Below are 23,512 nucleotides of genomic sequence, written 5' to 3'. Positions count from 1 at the left end.
CAGTGCATACGTGAGCATATGAAACATGAAAAAATGTAAGCTTGCTTCAATTTCGTCCTTGAAAGGTAACAGAATCTCACTTGCTTTTGGCAAAATGTTATAGCAATGCTATTGCAATAGCTCAATGTTTTCTTTTGGTTTTGGCTTTTTTTTTTTCCTGTTATATGTGGGAGATAAGTGTCATGAATGAGTTAACCCTCTGTTTTTCATTGACATGGCCTCATGAACTACTTAAAATTCCTAAAATAAATGATTCATCAGAATCAAGTATTTTCAGATTTAAATATAGATTATTTACTACTTCAGTAGGCATTGGGTAGTAAGGCTGGCAGAAGGAGACTTGCTCATAGTTGCAGCACTGAGCTCTCAGGTGTCTTTGATCCAAGTTGTCTACGTTTTCCGTAAAGCACTCAGGAAGAGTTATTCTAAGAATGAGACTTGCAAAGGTCTGAATAGTTGGTAGGGAAATGGCAAACAACTAGCTGTTAACTAATTAACACAACTAATTTCATCTTATCTTGTATACTGACATTTATCTTCAACGGAGATGCTTAATTACTTTCTGTTCAGTTCCCACTTTTCACTCTGCACATGCAAGGAGAAGCAGCTGGAGGAAGATTGTCTTAAGTAGGGCCGTGTGAAATGTCTGCGGTCATGTTCAAATTTGGAATAAAATATTCCATAGCATCTCAAACAGTACAGAACTGGGATTATTTATTATTTGTCTCAATATCATAGGTTATTTAAGTATTAATAGCAAAATATCTATTTGGATTGTGGGAAATAAGTGAACTTCTCACTTCTTATAATTGTAGTAGAGATATTTGAACATTCCTTTTCTGCCAGAGTAATTCAGCGCAATTATAATTGCAATCAATAAAATTACCGATTTATAATAAAAAAATGGCAGCTAGGAAAAAAAGGAAATGGACTGATTTGCAACTTAAAATGTATCTGATATTTTTTGAGTAAAGTATTTTATGATAGTGAATAAAATTCAGCATTTTAAAACCTAGTTTGGTTGTATTAGGTCTTAGCAATAAAAAAGAAGCCAAGAACAATAAATATTTAATTGCCTTATCTATATCAGATGAATGCAGATATTTTGCTGTATAGTATACTTCAGAGCTGTTATTGAATTTTCTTTGTAGTGAGAAGAACTGAATATCTGAGAAGTTTCAATACTGGATTTTTAATATCAACTTTAGTAGGGGAAGTGTTCAGCAAAATACACAGTAAATCAAGAAAGCTTGATTTAACTGCTTGAGCATGTTATAAGTACAGTAATCAAAGAAATGAGGTAATATTTCTGGTACTAACAGTAATATTTCTTTATAAAAGTGTAGGACTACAATACACAGTGGTATTTCTGCTTTTTGGAATTTCAGATAACTCTGATCCTTCACTAGTGCTCTTTCTTCTTCCAATAAAGTTTTCAGATAAGTTGAATGTTATGAAGAAGAATTTGTCTCTTGCAGTGCCATTTTTGTTTCTGAATATGGTTATCTTGGCCAAAATGCCTTCAGATGTTCCTGTGTTTTATCTACTGTGTAAGGTTTGATTCTGATTATAGAATGCAAGAGGTGCAACTCCCCTTTCCTAGGACTGTAAAGTCTTTTTTTTTTGCATTAAGATTTTGTCTTCAACTTGAAATGTCATATATATATACAGTAATGATATGTATTTATTAAAGGAGAGGTACTGAGGTAAGTTGCTGTTAACAAGGTCTGTATTAAACCTACCTAGTTATGGTTTAATTCTTAAAAACTAGTGTGAAAAATCTCCAGTATTTAACATGCATAATGAGTGATCAAAAATTTGTAGTCTTTCTAGTATGGGAAAGCATGGCTAGTAATGGGTAGGGGTACAATTCCAGCAGTTTACTGATCCAATACCAATTTCCAGAGAGATCTTGAGCACTGAAAGCTTCACAAAGGGAAAATGTTATTGAAAGGGATTGATGAAAAAACGCTTTGGATGGCGAAGACATCTGCCTAGGTTAGGCAATCATGGATGAAATCACTGGCCATGCTTTTAAGAATCTCAAACGCCAACGCAAATAAGTGGGTCGTCTTATGAAAATTTTCCGAAAAGGTTTAACCTGATTCTGATCTCTAACCCCTGGGAAAAATTACTTATTTGTTTAATCATCATCAAATTTGTGTGACATGGAACTAATGTCTTATCTTTTGAGGGGAAAAAAATAATTAAACTATCAAATTAGTTAATTGAAAATACAGGGGAAAAATGCTGTGAATATTCTCTGGTAGACATTAGCTTTCTTTGAGTCTAGAAGCTAAAATAAAACCAATGCAAAAACAAACAACAACAAAACAAACAAACAAACAAAAACTTCACAATTGAAGTGTTCTGTCCTCATCCTCACTCGCATACTGAAAATAAAATTCAGCTTTGAATTTGCTTGTTGAATACTTCAGATTGACTTCTGGATTTGAAAAGTACATGACAAATTATAAAATTTTTGCTAAAAAAATCTGTCCTGCTCTTCCAATGAGAAGCTTAAAGGTTAGTTTAATTACTTGCATTACACTATCCTCAAATACTCTGAAAGTTAGAATTAATTTTTTCTACATCCCTTGGAGAGCTGGAGACAATTCTTAGGCCAGTTTCACTAAAAGGAATGATATTTGATTACCATTAAATGTCAGTCTAGCCATGGTGTACTAATATGTGAAATATTCTGCTACATAACACCTCCTGAGGAGGTAATGTTGTAAGATCCATTAACTTGCTTCAGTGCTGCACTATGCCTGATGGAGGAGCTGAAAGATAAAAAGAAACAGGTACACACAAAATGTGAACTTAGATGATGGGGTACAATAAAGTTGCTACACGCAGAAGTTCAGGTACTAGAAGCCTCAAGATACTAAATTTTCCTACCAAATCTCTTTTGTAGCTGTGCTGCATATTAATAGCTAAACCTAGAATTTAGTTTCCTTCTTGTGTTGGTTATGAAGCTAAATGGGCAATGTTCTGTGAATGAGAAGAGACTGAATGCTCTGGTTTAGTTTTAGGAAGATCATAGTTTATATCGGAACAGTCATCTTGCTCTACTCTTGACCACTTTGAAAATTGTGATTGATCAGTTCTCTTCCAATAGTCTTAGGTTTGGTATGGGTTAACTAAATTCCTGTTGTGAAAACGTCAGCTAGAGCATCTTATTTTCTTGAATTCTTGTTCATACTGTGATCTATAAAGCAGAATAAATATTTGGAAAACAAAAATTACAAAACAAAAAAACAAAAACAAAAAACAAAAAACCACAAACCACACCTTGGTATAGAACTTAAATGAATCATAAACAGGAGCTATGTGGGGAGTGATGTTGAATGAATTAGGGATATCAAATGAATGAAAATTCAAATTTCTCTCTTAGGATCTCTTAGTATATATATACTGCTCTTATGGATTTTGAAAAGTTTAAACTCTTTGTTATGTAAAATCCCATTCCTTCCCTCAAATTACCTTAATTCATTGCCTTCTTGCAATGATAGTTTAATTGAGTGAAGGGTATAAAGCTAATTTATTTCTCTTTCACCATCCTAATAGTTCTCACTCTCTTTATTGAAAAAGTAATTACTGCCTTTCAATACAATAACTGGGAAATTACCTTTTCTAATAACTGAGGTTATCATATCATCATAGTAAAAATCATCAATGCACCAAAAAGAGGAGAGGGTGTTATGACTAAAAATTTGTTTAAAATAACTGATAAAAAGTTACATTTCTGTTTTTACCATTTAGCCTTCTGCAACAGACTTTAATGTTTGCTACATAAGGTAATAATGTGGGGAAGTGTTGTCAGATTTACTTTTCTGATATTTCAATGTTGATGAGGTAAAAAATATACATACTGTTTTTATGTGTTAAGGAACGTATGCAATTTGTTGAGACTAAATTTGATGTTTTCACAACATTTATCCCGCTGCCCAACATCTCTGAATGATGCAAGTTAATGAAACAAAGATTTAGAGATCTAAAAGCAGATCTCTTTCGCAATTACATAGATATATGTCATAAAAGAAGTTTTAAGTGTTAAAAAAAGAACAATGCAGTATTGATAATGGCTTAAGATGATCGTGAGGTCTATGTTAACTGCTTTAAAAAAATGAGAAAGCTGACACTTAAAATCTGTATCAGAAGAATTACTATGTAAGCATTTATGCACTGGAAGTGTGAGCAATTAAAGCTGATGCAAGGATTTTTGATTGCTCAGCTTTTGCAAATTGAAGGCACAATAAGTAGTATAGAAAATAAAATGGTGAATCCTAGTGTATTTAGAATATACAACTGAATTTTCCTCTTGTGCTTGCTTAATTAGGTAATTCAATGTAGTGCATTTTTATTAACACGTTCATCAGGCAAAATAAGCTATAAATGGGATTGTTTTCCTCCCTCTGGTTTGGTTGTCAATAATTATTTTGTGTGGTAATTAAATAGCTTTCTTTAGAGGTCTATGTGTCTCAGGGTAACCTTGAAAGAGTCATTACATGGCAAGATGGGAAAGGGCTGTGCAGAACAGGTGGAGCGTGACAGGCTCCAAGTGTTGGATCTGAGGCACTTCATGGAAAGTGTGTTAAATGGAGAGAACCAGGTGATGATAAAGTTCTATAAATAATAAAGAGAAAAGTCTGTCACCTATGTTTAGGATTCAGTTCAAGATCTACAGCTGAGTTTTTCCATGAGGTCACTGGGCCAGAGTCCAAAAGACTGAATTTTTAGGTGTCATAGAACAATATACAAGTGCACATTCTTACACCTGGCATTGTTTGAGTACACTTCTCCAGAATGACACCCATTATCTTTCCAGGAGATCTGTGAAGTATCATTTCATCTGATAATTACAGACCTCTAGTAAGCTTGCTTTATTATTTCTATCATCAGGTAGGTCACCTGGCTGATAGTCAGGCACTATTCTAACAAGAGATGTATTAGTAACAGCAAGAACAGTGATGCCATGCCAGGGAGATGAAACATTTTAGGATCTCATTGTTGAAGGCTATTTTTTCTTGGAATTTGGTCACAATCTAAAATTAAGAACAAACAAATTAAACACTGAATTTTCCATGTGACAAAAGCCTTCAGAAAGTTAACTCATATGCTTATGGGTGACAATTCAATTGCATATCTATTTCTATAACCTTTGGGTAGATTGATGTGCTTGTTTAAAAAGAGTATGGAAAAAGATCAGCCAAATGTCCCAAAATGTGAAAGATTTCAGAGACCTAAGATGTAGTAATGTTCCCATTTTCTTTTTTATAAAGTTTAGTCCAAGACCAAATTGCAAGTAGCTAATAGAGAAGAGTCAGTGAAACAGGTGTGAACGCCTGTCTATGTGGTAAAACGATGTTAACATCATCTACATTTAAATATGCTCTCTGGCCAGATCCCAGCACTTGGAAAAGATATTTTCTTTATCTCTATTGAATGACTAGCTGACAAGACAAAAATGTTAATTTTAGCATTTGATTTTCTTTCACCATGACTTATATCAGTCATGAAACTTGTGCTTCTTGGGGACAGTTGCTAATACTGGTTTGGGGTGTGCTGTGGTGCTGTCGTGAGTCTCCAGCTTAACATTTGTATCTCAAGGAGCTGCTCTCTGAGTTACTTTTCCAGTGGATGCATAGTCTAATAGTCCCACTGGACTTGTTGAGAAGGAGGTTTCCAAACAGCACACAGCATATGTGTTGTTTGAGCTGTTGCAGTTCAGGTAAACAGCATTGTCCTTCAGCCTGTACTGAAACTTGGTGCCCATGACATCAGTAGCCTCTATTTCAAGGATGTTCTCTTAGCATGGGCAGAAAACTTTGCTCTTGGTGCTCCTTATCATCAAGGGTCTCCCCATGGCTTTCCACAGGTATTGATTTGATTTCATATCCTGTACTGCCATTTTTAATCTCATATTCATCATGGAAGTACATTTGTGTTAAAACCTGGGTCTCAATATTGAATGTGCGCGCGCTCTTGTGTGTGTATGCTGGCTTCCTACACAATCTGTTGCACAGAAAGATGAGGCCAGACAGTGTGAACGCGGGGATTTCCTGCTGCTCCGAGCTCTGTAACCTGTTGTCTCTGTCATCTTTGAGTGGCCTCCAGCATAAAGGATCCTCTATGCAAGGAATGGAGGATTTGGAAGAGGTGTCTTGGGACTCAAACTTCCATTATCCAGCTGGGGCTGTTCAGCCAATGCCATGTGTCTGTTACTAATAAATAGATTTGAGTCCCACTTTGAGATGCAGCACCAGTGGGTCCAAGCCTCTGTTATATCAACACAGTCTCCATGCAATTGCTGTGTTTTGTCCCAGAGGTGGGATCTGTTTAAAGCATCTTAGGATGGGAAGTAATTTGAATCTGGTGCTTCAGGAGCAGTTGTAAAACATGAAGTACAGTGGATGTTGCCTTGTATTGGCCACCTTGAATTGGGCTATGTCTTTGTATATGGCAAGATAGTAGAACTGAGCAAAAAATTAGTCATTTTATTGTCATGTGGCCACCTAACACCTAACTTTTCCCTGTTCTGTGATTTCTCAAAATACCAGAAGAAAGTAAAATCACGGAATATCTTTCTGACAGTTTCATCTCTCTGGAGACATTAAATTTAGAATTATGATCTTTAGTTGTAGTATGGTTTCTCAAGACTTATATCGATCATAATCAACCATCTGCACAGAATGCTATACAATTATTTATTGCTATTTTTTGATATAATTTTAAATAATATTGTGTACATGTAGTTCCTTGTCCTCATCTTTTCTTATTTTCACTCTAAAATTCCAGCCTTTCTATTTTTTTCTGCCCTTCTCTGCAGCAGAACACATCAATACCAGTGGTAGAAAAGAAATTATGATGCTACCACATGCTTCCCAGGAGCTTTGGCTTAGTTAATGCTAGAAGTGTATTTTTTCTTCTGCTGTGCAAGGTCATTCTCTCTTCTTTTAGTGGTAAAAGGCACCAAATGCTATGTGCAGCTTTTTGCCTAGCATATTGGTTAGGAAATAGGATACATCTCATCTCACGGATTTCCCAGTAATACACTGTATGTTTTCAGTACTTCCAAAATGAGGAAGATGGCAATAACTTTGAATCAAAGACCCTGTAGGTACAGAGGTCTTTCCCTGAAGACATATGTATCAGACGTTTAAAATGGAATGGGAAAAGACAGTAGAGAGAGTCCCTTCTGAAACATTTTGCAGTGAGCACAGTTTACCTCTGTAAAGAACAGGGCACTGCATACCAGAGAGACAAGCTAAAGCCTTGTGTTGTAATGACATCAATTGTAAAATATCACCAGGGTAATTTATCCCTGGCATAACTATTTTGACTTCAATAGCCTTATGTATTTTGCACCAGAGTTCTAATTTGCCAGAAAGGGAGGAGTATATGTTGTGACAGTTATATTATTCTAGCACAGTTCTGGCTTCAAAATATAAAGAATAATGGCAGAGATGAAAGAAAGCAGCTTTGATGCTGTTCATTACAAATAACAGAGGAAGAAAAAAGACTTGACCGTGCCTGAACAATGTAGTTCCTACTTTGAGATTTAGCTAGTAAGAACGCTTGTAACTTTATGAGGCACCTTTAATAGCAGGTGTACAAAGGTGTGTGATCTCTGCACAATCACTTTGGTGGTTCTTCAGCACTTAGAAGAGCTGGAGTCAACATCTTATGAACAGAGGTCTGAGTGGGCAGAGTTTTCAGATCCCTTGAAGGCTGGAGCAAGACTTCTCTGTAGAAGTAAAAGGAACTTAAACACATGTTGTAAACTGGTTCTTGTTCATTTGAGTGTGTGTTGGAGCAAGTCTTAGCTCAATAAGGATTTCTTTTTCCACGTTAACATACTGCAGACTGTGTTCTCTGGGGTGTTGTTTTGTACTGTGAGATTTTAACCAACATCCTTAATTTTTTAGGAGGATGTGGGAAAATTAATCACAGAGAGCCATGCTTGCTTCTGAGTTTATTGATGGGATCATCTGGAGATGTATAGCTTCTTTGAAGTAAAAACACAGATTGCTTTTTCCAGATAGTGTTCTTAATGCTATTTACCTGACTGCATGTGCATGATTTGGTGAATCTGTTGGCTTTTAAATTTGGTGAGCTGATCTATTTTTAGAATAGGATGTCTGATAATGATACCTGTTATTGTATTGTTTTATCCTTATTCTTAATAATGGGTTTTATAATTGCCAAAACACATATTAATCAAGCTTCAGCCTCTGTTATGCTAAAGAGGAACCAGACTCTGACCAGCATTTTTGTAACCAGCTAAGGCATCTTTTGAAGTTGACTTGCCATCTAAAAACATGAAAGATCCATTGGGACAGAGAGAACATAATGCGAATCATAAGACCATAGCCTAATATTCACCTGAAAGTAAATTCCTGGGTACTACCAGTGCATATTACATTCAGGTCCCCAGCAATCACATCTACCTATGAAGTTAGACCTGCTTTAAGGAGGAGGTTGCACCAGGTGACCTCCAGAGGTCCCTTTCAATCTAAATTTTCCTGTGATTTTTTATTTAAACATTTGTTAGGTCAGCTTATTCTCTATTTCATTTCTTTGGTACTCTGACCTGAGTTTCTGGAGTATGCTCTGCAGCTAACATTGTTAGTAACTTGGAATGCAAGCTGGAAGAGTGCAACAAATTGCATTTATTGGATATTTTTATAATAAAGATTCCCAGTCTCTTGGTGTGTTTTACAGAAGCAAGCAGGTTTTAAATGTTTAAAAACTCGGGAAACTTGAGAAGTTCTTTAAATATTTAGCTTGAAAATATAATTATATGCTATATCATTTCATCCTTGTAGAGGCTAAATCACAGTTCAGTGTTCAGCGGAGTCTATCTTTGAAGCTGACCTCCTAAACATTTGAGCTATGATGCAGGCTCATTTGACTCTGAAGTACAAAAGCAGATGTCAAGAAATAAGGACAAATAAATCTCAGTCATGGGCTAAGCGGAAAGCCTGGAACAAGAAATCTTGCTTGTGTGAGATTTGGCTGCAAAACACACAGATAACCATTTTACCTGCTGTGACTTTATAAACAGGAAAGAAATGATAAAGCTGGCATGTTACATCATCAAACACAATATTCTTTATGGTTATATTCATGAATTTCATTTCCCTATAGGGAAATTTTCATGATAAGAGCACAAACTTAAAGTGCTTGGAAAGTATATTTTCTATATGTGCAACTTTAATCACCAAAGAGAAAGGAATATAGAATCTACATTTATATTAGGATTGTCACACTGGCAGAAAAGAGAAGTCCCTTCCTAGCATATGTTTTTTCTGACTTAAAATTTTATAACCAGCCTTAATGCTACTGCTTTGTAAAAGATGAAGATTCAAGGTTTAATGTTATTAAGAAGCTGGACTTAAGGTATTCCCCAGATAACTATTGCAAGAATTTTAGCTGTACTGAAAATCAAAGTATTTTAGGTGAGTTTACTATTGAAACTGTTTCCTTCTGTTCAACCTTTTAAACAAATGATCTTATGCAAAATATTTACCATGCTTGCCTCAAAGTGGATTTACAATCTGTACTGCTCCTGAGAATGTCTTTTTCACAGCAAAAAATTGTTTTTCTCTACTTGTTTCCAAAAGTGTTTTTTTGTGGTGACACGAGAAATAAGTTGAATGGTAATGGCTAGGGTGAGACACAGTTTGGTGAGGTTGGTATTATTCATTGAGTTAGAAGACTAAAAGATATAAATGGTATGGAAATAATTAGAGTGATCAAAGGCTTGACGTGGTGCCCATTCAAGCAGGGAGAATCTTCCTGCTTATTTCTTTCTACTTTTGTTTGGGCTCCTCACTAGCTGTTGGGACCTTGCTTTTACATTGTGTTTACAGTTGTTGCTGCCATCTGCTCTACTCCCTATCATGAGTCATGTTCTTCATTAGATCTGTGAAGGTGACCATATCTTCTCTTGCTTTTACTATATGTGAAAGGACCCTTAATTGGACTAAGGAGTTTGGGTCCTACAGAGATAATTAACATAATTTTATATTTTCAAGTGTGCTCACTTACATGTCAGCTGTAACTATTTTAAGCACATATGTGTATCTCTTCAGGCTTGTACAGGGCACATCCAGTTGCTTAACGAACAGAAGGCTCCGATACAATGGAATTCTGTAGCTCCTTAGACATGGAAGTTGTGTAATTCAGCTTCATATCCTACCCAATTCCAAGAATTCTTGCTGACAGAACCTCAATGTGTAGTATCCAAAATTAAGCCATGTAACCAGTCTTAGCAAAGACTTAACAAAGGCTGCAGTTGTACATTTTCCAGTTAGGGTACAAATGTTGTCATGGGAATGGATTAATGTCCTACCATTTTCTGTCCTTGTTATAGTCTTTTTTTCCAAAGAGTGTCATATCAGAATGTTAATGTCTTGTATAATCTGTGAATTATATCATTGTGCTCTACTGCTTTGACCTTTTCTACATGCTATAATTTGATTGAGTAGCCATTCCACTGCTCTCTTTTTTGACTGCTTTATTATCCAATAGGGAATGTGTAGGCTAGGCAGACATTCAGAATACACTCCACCCTCATTTTGACATCAACTGTCAGCCTTTTCATTGCTTTACAGGGCTGTTACTCAGGCTTCATATTCATTAATTGGTATCTAAAAGGGAAGTAGCCTTATCAAAGAATATGTTATAAAGAGAGAGCTTTGAAGGAACGACGTGTATCAGGATATTGAAAAGTCATTTTAGTGTTGCATAGGTAACATTTTGTAAGGCAGCATAGCTATACATGTTCCCAGATGACACGGAATTAATCTCTGCTGTGATAAAGGTGATAACAAAGTGGAAAAAGAAATAATTTTTCCCAGTTCTCATTATGATCTGGAGATAGCAATCGTGGTCTTTCTCACTGCTGTAATAATAGCAAAAGGTATGATGAATGGGAGATCGCGCCAGCCATTACATTTCAAAGGGATACAGAAATAATGTTACAATGTTATCTATACTGCATTTGTGGCTGGATGAGATATAAGTATTAAAACTTTAGGAACGATAATTTGATTTTATACTCTTTTACAGAGTTTTCATTTGAAGGTTCATCATGAGAGTGAATTATTCCACTTTTTGATGCCACTGCAGACTGATGTTATATGCTTTGCAAATGCTTGTTCTCTGGCATGCATTAAGAGTGCTTTAGGTACACTTTTTCCTACTGTTTTGTTTAACTTACTCCAGCTTGTTTACTTTACATAAAATAATTTCATGAACTCTTGTATTTACCCTACACTTTGAAGCTGAAGAAAGAATGACAGAATTCTGTGTTTGCAACATGCTTTGGAAAGAAGAATCAGTTATGGCTAAGGAGAGACTGTTTTTGAAATATTGATGGATTATGAGCAGAAGTTATCTGCTGTGTACACATTAATGCTTGTCAATGGAGTCGACTGAATCAAAATTCTTAAATCCTACAATTACTGCACTTTCATCACTTAAAAAGCTTGAAACAACTTCTAACTTTACCTCATAATTAATAAAAAATGTTGATACTGTAGAATTTAAGCCAAGATATTGCAAAATTTGGAAACATTTTTCTGACTTTTCATCCAACTTCAGAACAGCAAATATTTTTAATTTCCAGCAACAAAAATATTAATTGTACAGAGAACCATCTCCTTTCACTTCCATTGCTGAGTGGCTTTAGAAAAGACAGCCTCTGGGCTTTTTCTTCCTCTTGTGCTTTGTATCTTTTTTTCCTACCTTGGAAGCCCTTGAGCACAATGTTTTCTTGTATTCCGACTCATTTAAGTATGTCTTTAGGCTGTACCATAATAAATAGAATTAATATCATCAAAACTTAAGTAGACTTCTGTCAGAAAACAGCTTTGATATGGAAGTCTTGTCTGGAGAATTGACACAATATACGTTGAATGTAATTGCGTTCAAATGCATACAGTCATCCTTCCAGACATATGCACTGCATAAACTAGTTGTCTTTCTGTAGCTAACTACACAAAAGTTGACTTCTTTGCTATATTCTATAATAGTTCCTGATTAAATGTATTCTATAACATCAAAAATTCTATTGAAACTTTACCGGGAGATGCTAGGCCTATTGTGCAAAGTAAGGCACATTTTTTGTGAAAAGGCAATTGCTGCTCTGAAAATTTTACATACAAAAAACTTACATAAGTAAAAATAAAAAGAAAACATGGTTAGGTTACCAAGGTGAATTTTTCAGTAAATGGTGTGTGTGTATATATATGTACTTTTCATTTTAAGGTGAATCAGAAAATAACACTTGTTTTCAAATTCAGTTTGTCTTAAGGGATTGTACTATTGATACTATTCTAATGAACTTGCATGTGCTGCCTGGGAGCTGGAAGTCCATTAAATTCAGATTAAATTGGTTAAAGCCAATCTTCTGTTAAATTTTAGTGAAGATCTCTTAATGACCACATCAAAGTTGTGTATTAGTAAATGAGAATATGATATGTGATGATGCAAAGAGGTATTTGAGAAGAGAGATGAAACCAGTAAAAATGAAAGGGAAGTTCCAAAAAGGTATGAAATAGAGGAGAATGGTTACATTCCAGAAACCATACATCTTTAATCTTCCAAGCAAAAAACAACAAAAAAAATCAGCTACTTTTTAACAACTCCTTTTTCAGATATGGAACAGAAGCAATGGTTACATAGCTGTCTTTGTCTATGTATCTTGGACTATGAAAGAACTGCTCATTTTTGGCTCTTAGGCTAGCAACGGCGTGCCTCTAAGCCAGAGCATCCCAAAACCCGCTTTGCCTTTCTGTTTATTAATGTATGAAGGAAGCTGTGTTAGGATCCAGTGCTAACAATGTCCCATTTCCCCTCCCTACACAGTACATGTAATGCATCATGTCCAACGTAGATGCTGTGACCCAACTTTGTGAGATCAGATCATCCTGCAGTTAATTATTCTTTGGTGACACTGCAGTCTGAACGTAGATGACAATTCTCATTACACACCTATGTCTTTTGTTTCCATGGGGTTGATGGACACAAAAGGTTTGAAAAATAATCAACCTCATTGATTGCACGAGGACTTTTCCAGTGGTCACTGGGTCTCCTTCCATTAATTTCCACTGGAAGTTATGTTCAGCACTCCTGTTTGCAGAGACCAAATCAGAGGAGAGGGGGAGAGAGGCTTTTTACTTGTAATTATAAAACAAAAATGTATTCCTGGGGTAAGAAGGATGTCTTATGGTTTCCTCCATTTCTTAGGATTAATGCTAAACAAAATAAACTTTAGGAGCTTTGTCTGCCTTCAGTTTATTCTTTTTTTAAAATGGATTCCCTCTCTTTATTGCTATTCATTTTCTGTCTTTTCCATATCTTTTGTACACTTACTAACCAATCAATCTCTCTCTCGAAACTTCCCTAGAAGATTGTCCTTTACAATAATTTGCTATAATCACTCATCTTAGTGATACACTGCAGAAGGCAGAATAGCTCCAAGAACAGACAGACAATTGGTGCTTATTTTCAGACAATTTTCATTTATGTGATTTTTTTTTATATCTTTCAAATGCCCATAAGTAACTACTTGACTTTTTCAAGGTCTCTTCGATGTGACTCTGCCTTAGGAAGATGAATCACTGCTCTGACCTTCATTTCTCTCTCCTCATTTTGATGAGGCAACTTGCCATTTTGTAAAACAGAAAGCTGTTTTCACTTGCACAATCATTTTATTGTGCCAGTCAAATTGCACAAGTCATACCAGAATGAATATCTGATTTACCATGAAGGCTAAGGGAACATTTAAAGAATCTTGCTTTGTTTGCATGCGTATTGGGCTTTTCTTGTTTGTTTTTGAAAGCCAATTCAAAATATTTTCAACACAAATCCTTTTTTTTTTTTTTTTTTTAACTAGTTTGGTAAATTTGGTGTAGATAGCTCTTAGTAGTAAGCTAAGTCAAGTGTAGAAGTCTTGAATACGCACAATCACTTTCTTTGGTATGAAGGAGATGTTCTAACAAACGTGTAAGAGTTTAGTTAAGATTAAGGGAAAATACAGTTAATGTTTCTAAAAAAAAATTATTTGCTTGATAGAACCTACTAGAAAATGTACATATTCCACACACCGGACAATTTGAATTGTGATTACTATAAATTATTGGTATGGAAGTTTGATATCTTAGGAGATCTTATCTGTTCCTCTCCAGATTATTCAGCCTTCACAAGTGAGGAGCTACTTCTCTCTTCTCTTTCTCTCCCCTCTCTTCTCCTTTCCTCTCTTGAAGAGGAGTTATAAGTTCTTTAATTAGGGTATAATACTTGGGAAAAGAGAGGTAAGAAGAGAGAAAAACAATTCGTAAGTTGTATTCTAATAAATGATCATTACTGGTATTTTGATGTGCAGTGGGTTCAAAACATCTGCTGTTGAAAAGAAACACCCTCATTTATTGCAAAGATCTCCAGTACTTTTCAATCTCTTCCATATATTATTTTCTTAACTTTCCTTGTAGGAAGCTATTCATAGTGCATTTTATTAGCTATATGTTAGGTAGCAAACACAAATGCAGATACCATTCTTTGCCATATACACAGTGTTCTGGTATTTCAAATTTATGAAACCAGTTTTAAACCTGCTTTTTCATTTTCATGCTTACAGCTTGCTCTGATTTATACTTCTGTTGAGACTTATGTAATAGGCACCTAATGTGAAGGAACTGTATTCTTCTGAGTAGTATAGCACATTTCCCATTTTCAGAGAATTCCTCTCACGCACTTGGTTTTAATTGTCAGCCCCATGTTCCTGATAGAAACAGCACTGCTGTTGTTTGAGTGCATTTCATAATTTTAAAAGTCAGGAGGGAAAACTCTGGAAGATTAAAAGAAGTAGAAAAAATATTAGTTATTCTGTGCATATGTGTTCTCCAAAAACATTGAGGCACAAGATTTCATCAAAGAACAAAATCATAATGCTACTTAATGGAGGAGGAAATTACGTTAGAGAAATACAAAGTCACTAAAATCCTAAATGCCACTTCAAATAATTTATCAGAGAAAGCTCTAAAATTGGGCTAATGGCATATCTTGATAAAGTTTTTAGAATGATGTTCTATCTTACAGAAAACTTGAATGTCAAGAAGGATACTATGTCCTTTATGCCATTCCCGTGTTGATTGCGTTGCTTCTCATTTTCTATTTCACCTCTGGATTCTTTAACTTTTTAAAAAGCAGCTGTATGGGAGATTTGTTTTAGATGCCTTTCCAGTTTAAAGTCATTACTCTCTTATGCTTTAATGATGGTGGTAATGTATTTATTTGCACATAGACCCTCTGGATCTCATAGTTTATGAATGTTTAAAACATTTAAATGGATCAATTTTATCTTGTTTCATTATTTTAATTAAATTATTTGAGCTCTCTTCTTCCCACTGACAATAATATTCACATGTACTCAGTGTTTTTTTCCTGTTTTCTCAGTTCAAGTATACAAATCCAGATCCTACCGTATGCCACATCATTAAAAACTGGCTTAATGATCATTGCCTTTCAGACTGAAATCAGAGGACATTAAGAGAAAATGCAGCCTCCTCCTATTTCAAGCCCTTCCTTCTCCTTCAAGCCCTTCAGCTGATGCCACTCTGTGTGCTAGGGTTGCCATGTCCCCGGAGGAGGTTGTAGCTCTTCTGATTTATCCAACAGTAACATCAATGTACCCGATCCTGGCCCCATACCAGAGAAAACGTCACATTGTCTGTCCTGTTTATCTCTAAAACTCTTCAATTTCTGCAGTATCCTAGCATGGTTTTCAAATGAGCTAAGACACGTATGGCTGTACTCAGTGTCCTGTACTCCCAAAGCTCTTAAACCTGTCAGCTAATTGCAGCCGAATTTGACAGAATTCTTGATGTCATTCGATCCCTATAAATTCTGCAAAACAATATCAGCGGCTACTCGGAGGTAAAGCCTGGGTTAGTGCTGCAGTGGGAGAGGCAGGCGGTGCTCCGTGTGTGCAGGGACTGAAGCTGTGGCCATCAGTGGCGTGGCCACAACCCTGCCTGCCTGTCTTCAACTTGTAGCACTGTCTGTGGAAACGTTAGTTAACTGGAGATCTTTGCAAATCGGATGTTAACTTTACAGTCATAGAATGTATTTCTTTGTGGGTGTTGAGGTCTGTATTTCAAGTGTGAGTGTATAATGATTATCCTTTCTCCAGTGTTACCTAGATCACCAATGTGCTTCCAAATTCACCAGCCAATTCAATCATTTACTTTTTTTTCTGTGCTACTTGAAAGCATGGGTGCACTAATAGCTACATGTACCTGGTGCTGTATGAACACTGAAATGCTCAGGCTGTGTCATTATGGGGCAGTGAGAAAATCAACAGTGTCTGCCTTTGGTGAGTGTGGGATCTTTCCATTAGGATTTGAATTTTCCTATTAAAGCTTCTGACTTCATAGTTACTCTGTGCTGAATCCTTACCTCTTCCTAGGTATCCCTTGAAAAACTTCAAGAACAAAATCTGGAGGAATATGCCCTCTTTTTCTTTTGTCTAAATTACCTCAGATAAGAGGATTTCCAAGGACTGAGGTTTAGTGAAATGAGCAGTCTTGGGAGCAACTTTTGATACCTGGTTATCTTACTAGATGATCCTTACCTGCCTCTGGAGTTTTGCTTCCAGTGTTTCCTTTCCTCTGGAATTGATAAGCATCTTTTGCTTGGTTGTCATTGATTTCAGTAGGAGTGGGGGTCCATATTTTAACAACAAAAAAAATATGTAAAATTGTGCAAAAGTAAGGAAAGATTATTGATTTTTTTTTTAAATATAACATTCTTTTCCATGACAGCTTTCATGGAAACTACTTATCTGACATCTGTAGCTGTCTATTTTCCAATAGATAAAATTTTCCAGTCAAAATATAAAAGTCCTTCCAAAGTGGATGGAGCCTCCCCACCAGTAATTTGTCAGAGTTAGGTTTGCATGAAAAAATCTTAACCCAGAGCTCTTATGTGTAAGTACTTATGTGTACTCTTATGTGTAAGTACTAATTTGCTGTTTACCTTCAATCTCTTTCTCTCTCTCTCTCTCTTTTTTTTTTTAATCAAACCATATTTTTCATCATCTCTGCTGTGAAACTAATGCCAGTAAAACCTGGAGGGATGGAGAGGAGCTGTAGCAAATGGTAGAAAATGTTAGGCAATGTTGAAGAGAGTAAAGCCCTATAAATGGTACATAGTATTGAAGAGAGTAAGACTCTATTTCTCCTGAATTACTTAGCCTTCCAGCAGTAGATGCATTCTGTTTGGATTTAGGAAACACAGTTTGTACTTCATTAAATAATTACTTGATGTCAGCCGTGGAGATGTAACTTTTAATATTTCATTTGGTGCCACTTCAGTGGAAAGGGAGGTAACTTGGTTTAAGTGGAAGATAGAGGCAAAAAAAAAAGAGAAATGGTAATTACTGAAAACCACTCTCTTTCTGCAAGAATGTTAGAAATAAGTTACCCTAAGTATGCAAAATAAGTTTTAAAAAGTGGTGCATTTGCCAAGTTATCTAATCCATTGCGATGTTCCTGCTCTTGCTACTGACCCATAGCAAATTAGTCAGGTTGTATAGGAATTTGTACGTCTCATACTGCTGCCTGACCTGTGATGAATTTTTGAAATCTCTGCATGAATTTTCCATCTAGTAACTTTTGTGAAAAAAATCAATGAATCCTTTTGTTCGGCGTATGTATCTGACAAGTTATCATTTCTGGTGTTCCAAGTGGCAGTGCAGGATGCTAATCTTACACCCATTTTCTATCAAAAGCAGCTTAAAAATAACTAAAAATGATTCCCCCAGTTCTGGTTCAAATCACACACATTTTCTGGGTGAGGAGAACATTTCACAAAGGCAGAAACTCCAGCTTCCAGTGAGATTGAATTGTTGAGATACTTCTGGCCTTTTAGAAAAGGTGTTCCAAAAAGAAGGATGACTTAATGGGGAATGTTCTTGCAGTTTCCTCCTGTGTAATTGAAATTCAGGCTCTATAAAGTCAGGAGGAATGCAAACTATTTGCAGAACTGTAATATAATCTAATTGTATTGCCATACTTTTGGATTTAATCATATGCTTTTTTACTTTAATTCTAGCTGGTCTGTTGAAGGACTTTGACTTTTTCTAGTTTGAGCAAAGACAACTGAAAATAGTTTTGAAGGGAAAACTGAAATTCTGTTAGAGTGATTGTAATTGAGTTTAAAGTTTAGTTTTCTTCTTGTGTTTGTTTCAGTTCCTTTTGGCACTCCTCTTAGCTGTAAATCAGTGTAGCATGTCTGGTGTGAGTCTGATGTGGTAAGGAAAATCGTCTTTGCTATTGGGATAATTCATTACTACCTTGTGAAGTTGCATTAAAAACAAAACAAAAAAGCCACCAGTCTTTTCTTCCCGTGATGTAGTTCTAAAAAAGAAGTGTCTGTAATTGGAGGAAGTGGAGACCAACATTTGCTCAGATACTGATAGGGCCACAGAAGTGTATAATGGATGTTTAGGTAGCTTTGAGTTTTACAATATATTGGAAAAAAGTATCAGGTGAGTGAGACCTCAGAGGGTTACTCTTAATAATGTTTTTATTTTCATTGCAGTCTGGTGCAGGAACTGTGTGTAAATAATTAAATTCTGATGATGGCAAACTCCTCCCTTTGTAAAACAGATGTAGCACTGCTCAGGTCTGGTGGCAGTGATGTTTAGAAGGATCGCACTTTGTGCTGGGACCTTTGCTGTTGGCTATGTGGGAAGAAATTGGTGACTTTCTTGAAATCCATTAGCTTCTTGGCTGTTGATTCTGGATATGCAGGGAGTGCTTTATATGGAGGACTTACAGAGCCTGTCAAAGCAGGCTGGGTAATGCCATAATCCTGCGATGGCACTGCACTGTGTTCCACATAAGTCTTTGTTCTGAGACGTTTTCTGGTCCCATTAATAATGATATTCTGATATGGATGTGTAAGTTTATGAAATGTGTGCTCCCCTGCCCCTCCTGCCAGAGGTTATGTTTTGAAGTTGCTTTCTGGAAAGTTTGATTCCAGTTGGGGATTCGAATTTGATGAAAAGAAAATAAGTGGCCTCCATCCTGAGGGTTAGGTGGCATTAAAATCCAGTGGGGTGTTTATGTAATGAGCATCTCAAGTTAAATGTGTTCTTATTTCCTGTTTTTAATGCACTTCAGTTTGATTGGGATCAGTAATAGAAATGGTATGCGATGCCATGCATAATGTGAATGCCTATTTGCTGTGGTCGTGTTGGACTTCTCTACTGAAATCAGCCCTCCTGGATATTCCCTCTAGTTTGGATACTGGCTTACTATGTGAACTTAACTGCTAATTTCCTGATCTATTCATTTTTCTGACTGTAAAGTGAGAAGTCCAATGTAATCACCTCTGTAGAAGGGCTGTGCTTCTCTAATGAGGGTTTTCCGAGTTATTATAGGCTTTTCATACACACTGAACGTTTTTGTGCCTACTCAAATACCCAGGCATTGATTGATTTATTTTTTTCCCATTATTTTCTCAAATTAAAAATCCTCACTGAAAAATATCCTGGGTGCTCTCCTGCACAAAATGTAAGCTATATGAAGAAGCAGTACAGAACAAGACTCCATAAAAGGAGCATAATAGCTCTGCAATATGCAACAACACATCTCTTAATGGCAGCAGCCTATGGTTTGTGAAGTGTCCTGAGTTTCACTAGCTTCTTTCTTTGTGGTCTTAGTCTTTCAGATACTGTGATAACACTTAAAGGATTTGTTGAAGCATGTCAGAGCCTCATCTCCTTTTGATGCCTTCCTTAAGTTCCTTGGCTCAAATTAAAACAGAATTTGGGAGAATATTGAGGCTCAGGAAGAAATCTGTCAGCTCATTTAACCCTCTTGTTTTTACCTGTTTTAAAAGCAGATTTTTTTTTAATTTTCAATTATGAGTGTTTGCATTCCTTTGTCTTTTTTCCTCCAATAATGCAAATCCAAAGCAGAGAAATCTGAAAAAACAGAGACCTGTTTGTCACTTTTGGGACCAGATGTCCATGTGAGTTTCAAAGCATTTATTACACTGCTTGTAAATACTAAGACAGAAGATTGCTTTGATTCGGAGTGTTTAGGTATTCAGAGTGCTATAGTCGTAGCCCTGCTGGTGACAAACGATGGGAACAGAGTTTGATGAAAATATCAAAGAACTAATTTATGGATTTCTGTTAAATTTTGATGAAGCAGAGGGAGGTGCACACTTAGTGGGAATAATACAATCAAGTCTTCATTAATTCATAAATAGTAATTTGAAGCTCATGTCCTTAAGGACATAGCGATATCATTCCTTGAACAACAGCTGTAGTTAAAAGTCTTTTTTGTGTGTGTACTAGTTGAGATCTGATAATTTTTTATTGCTTCAGAATTTTTCCTTTTGTTATAAGAAGCAGAAAATCCAGAATATAGTCAGAAGAAACCTATACGGGGCTTTGGGCAACCTGGTATAGTGGGTGGCATCCCTGACAATGGCGGGGGGTTGGAATGAGATTATCTTTAAGGTCCCTTTCAACCCTAGCCACTTTATGATTCTACAAGCTTATGTCCTGGTTTCAGCTAGGACAGAGTTAATTTTCACCCTTGTAGCTGGTATGGTGCTGTGTTTTGGATTTAGGATGAGAATAATGGTTATTAATGGTGTGTGGTATAACACAGTGATGTTTCAGTTGCTGCAGAGCGATGCTCACTGAGGCAAGGACTGTTCAGCTTCTTGTGCTGCCCTGCCAGCGAGGAGGCTGGTGGTGCACTGGGTTAAACCACACAGCTTAGAACTTGGACATTTTAGGAACTGGAGCCAATTTTTCGACCTACTGAAGATGGAATAAATCATTTCTCTTTAGGTCGAAATAAACTTTTGTGGAGCTTTTTCATACCCCATCAGATACAGTGCATGTCCACCAAAGGGCTGCTCTGTAGTCGCATAACATTGCATAGCCTTTAAAGTCGATTTGCCAGTATAGAGAAATAGAAAATCATGCCAGGAAAGTCCCGATGCCTCTTTTATGGCATCTGTGCCCTTACCTGGAAGGGCTTCACTGTTGCCTGCTTGCAGCTGCTGCAACAGGAGCTGGGTGTGGAGCAGGACTGAGCAGTGCCAGCCTATTCTGCTTCCTAGGAGCCTGTGAAGAATTAAGAGAAGAATAGAAGTGAATTGGAAATATATAGTAATTTTTCATCCAAAATGCTCTGTTTTAATATCGTTGATAAACACTTTTAATTGCCCAGTGCAGCTTTGTTGTGTGACTGCTCATAGTGGGGGAGGCAAACTAGGTCAGGAGTTTTAAGGCAGCTGCTCCATGAGTGTTTACTTTGGTCTCTTTCTTGTGCAGATCTGAAACTACGTACCTGGTGTTGGTTGCCAGGTTTTCTCATGGAAATTCTCTTTATTTCAAGTGGCTGATACAGACATTTGTGGAAGAGGATTTACTTTCAATCCTTGATGTCTCAGTGAAATTCCAAGTGGCCATGGTGTGATAAATGTGAAACTTGGTGTCCATAGCTGTCGCCCTGTGTAAAACTAAATAAATATCCCCAAAGCTTTCAGTATGCTGTGGAGTTGTGGAGTGTGCGGAGATGGCTGCAAATGTGTAGAGATTGCACCTAAGTTAATTAAAGATGGAAAAAATTTTACATAGCTGCATTGATTGGATGCATTCACCTAAATCACAGGAAAAAATAAAAGCCAGCCACAGTTAGCATTTTATGCTTAATTGCAACAAGTAGTCATTTCAGTTTTATTTTTAGAATATCCAATGTTGTTCGGTGTAGAAAAATTATTTGTCTACTGTGAGATCAGTCAAGTGAGACAAGAACACCAGTGTAACTAAATAAAGTGATACTGGAGACCATCAAGACAAATATGAGTTTTTATGTTGGATATCTTTTACTTTCTCTGTCTCTCTAAATTTAGAGTTAATTTTTAAAAGGATAACTTTTTTTTTTTTCCTTTTCATTAATTAGGTTGCAGACTAGAGCTGTGTTGTGAAATTTGCAGAGCAATTGAAGTTAATGAGTTTTCTCACAAGTGCAGCTGTGTCCTCCAAATACACCACATCGGTATAGTCTAGCCACAAGCAGGCACTGTAATCAGCCAAAGGAATTACTTGCTTTGTAGAAAATAGGTATTGGCAGGTGCTTACATATAAAATATGTAATTTATGTGTATACATAATGTGCATGTGTATGCATCAGCATTTACATATACACTGAAATGAATATTTTATGTATTAACAATATATACATTTAAGTATTTGCCGATACTTTATATATAAACATGTGAATCAGTGAATCAGAGAAATCAAAGAAATTGATGATTCTCAGTGATTCAGAGAAAAGGATGCTTTGCTCATTCAGTAGCTGCACTCAAGAAATAAAGCAATTTTGTAGGTCAAGAACAGTATTATGTAGATACCGATTTTGCCTTCTGGCCTCATTGCTATTGCCATTTTGTTAGAACTACAGAGCTTCAAGTTTGAACAGAAACTGTTTCATCTCAGTGTTTCAGAAGATTCCGAAAAATGACTAACTTTTGCAGCCACTTTTAATACCAGTACATTTTTTCAGTAACAGAGTCTACCTTTTCAAGGAAAAATCACGTCACATGAGATAGTATCTCACATAGTATATATTACTTCTATACGAAGTGATGTAAAGAACAGGAATCTAACCCTAAATATTGTAAGCATTCTAATAACCACGTGAAATCATTCTAATTCTGCTGTTACCTTAGACCATACACTGGAAAACAAGTAATTAAAAAAAATCAGATTTAACATAGAACAAATAACAGGAAATTTCTTTTGAAAGCTCACAAAGAGAGGTCTACTTAAACAAAGCATGTATAATTCTAGAACATGCAATTGAAAGGGAAGATCATAGGTTTAATTATAGCAGTCTATGGTAGTAGTTCACTTTAGAATATATCACTATATTACAAAAATATCTTGTAGCAGTTGAAAAATTGAAAGAGTAGTAGTTATATTGATCCCAGATTTTAAAAAGGAGAATAGTGGGGTGTATTAGGAGGCTGCAAAATATAGTCCGATTAGGAGAACTCAGTTAATTTATGACATCTTAAATGCTACAGGTAATGCCTTTTCAAGTTAGTGTTTCCAGTCTAATGCAGATAATAGGATAATGAGGTATTTATGTATATTGTATTTTAAAAGTTACAAATGGACTAGTTTCTAGCCAGCAAGATTGCACACACAAACAGTCATTCAGGAAATCATTAAAGGTGTTCATAGTGCAGAACAGAAGGAATTGAGCTTTGCTGGGTGTAATGGCTTTTACTTGTGTCCTAAAGGCCTCTTACATTCTTTTTAAAAATAGGTCTCCTTTCTATAGAGTAGTTACACTGTGTTTTCAAAATGTATTCTTCATCTTCTCTATCACAGGGACCAGAATTTCACACATTTTCAAATCATTTGTGGTCTTGTAGCTCCTCAAAAGATGTAGTTATTTGA

The 23,512-nt window shown here is 36.1% G+C and overlaps 1 protein-coding gene across 3 annotated transcripts in view; it reads left to right on the top strand.

Annotated features, from left to right (window-relative positions):
* DPP10 (dipeptidyl peptidase like 10) overlaps nt 1–23,512 on the top strand; it is a 486,601-nt gene that overhangs the window by 111,716 nt on the left and 351,373 nt on the right. Inside the window, exon 2 of one of the 3 annotated variants that reach the window (XM_040561195.1) lies at nt 20,000–20,052. The exons of the other annotated variants lie outside the window; for them this stretch is intronic. The gene's annotated coding sequence lies outside the window, so the exon portion shown is untranslated. The remainder of the gene's footprint in view (nt 1–19,999; nt 20,053–23,512) is intronic. 3 annotated transcript variants of the gene reach the window in all.

Source organism: Cygnus olor, chromosome 6, assembly GCF_009769625.2.
Source record: "Cygnus olor isolate bCygOlo1 chromosome 6, bCygOlo1.pri.v2, whole genome shotgun sequence".
Lineage (NCBI taxonomy): Eukaryota > Metazoa > Chordata > Aves > Anseriformes > Anatidae > Cygnus > Cygnus olor.
Note: the sequence above shows the minus strand (reverse complement) of the source record. Positions and strands in the feature narration are given on the sequence as shown.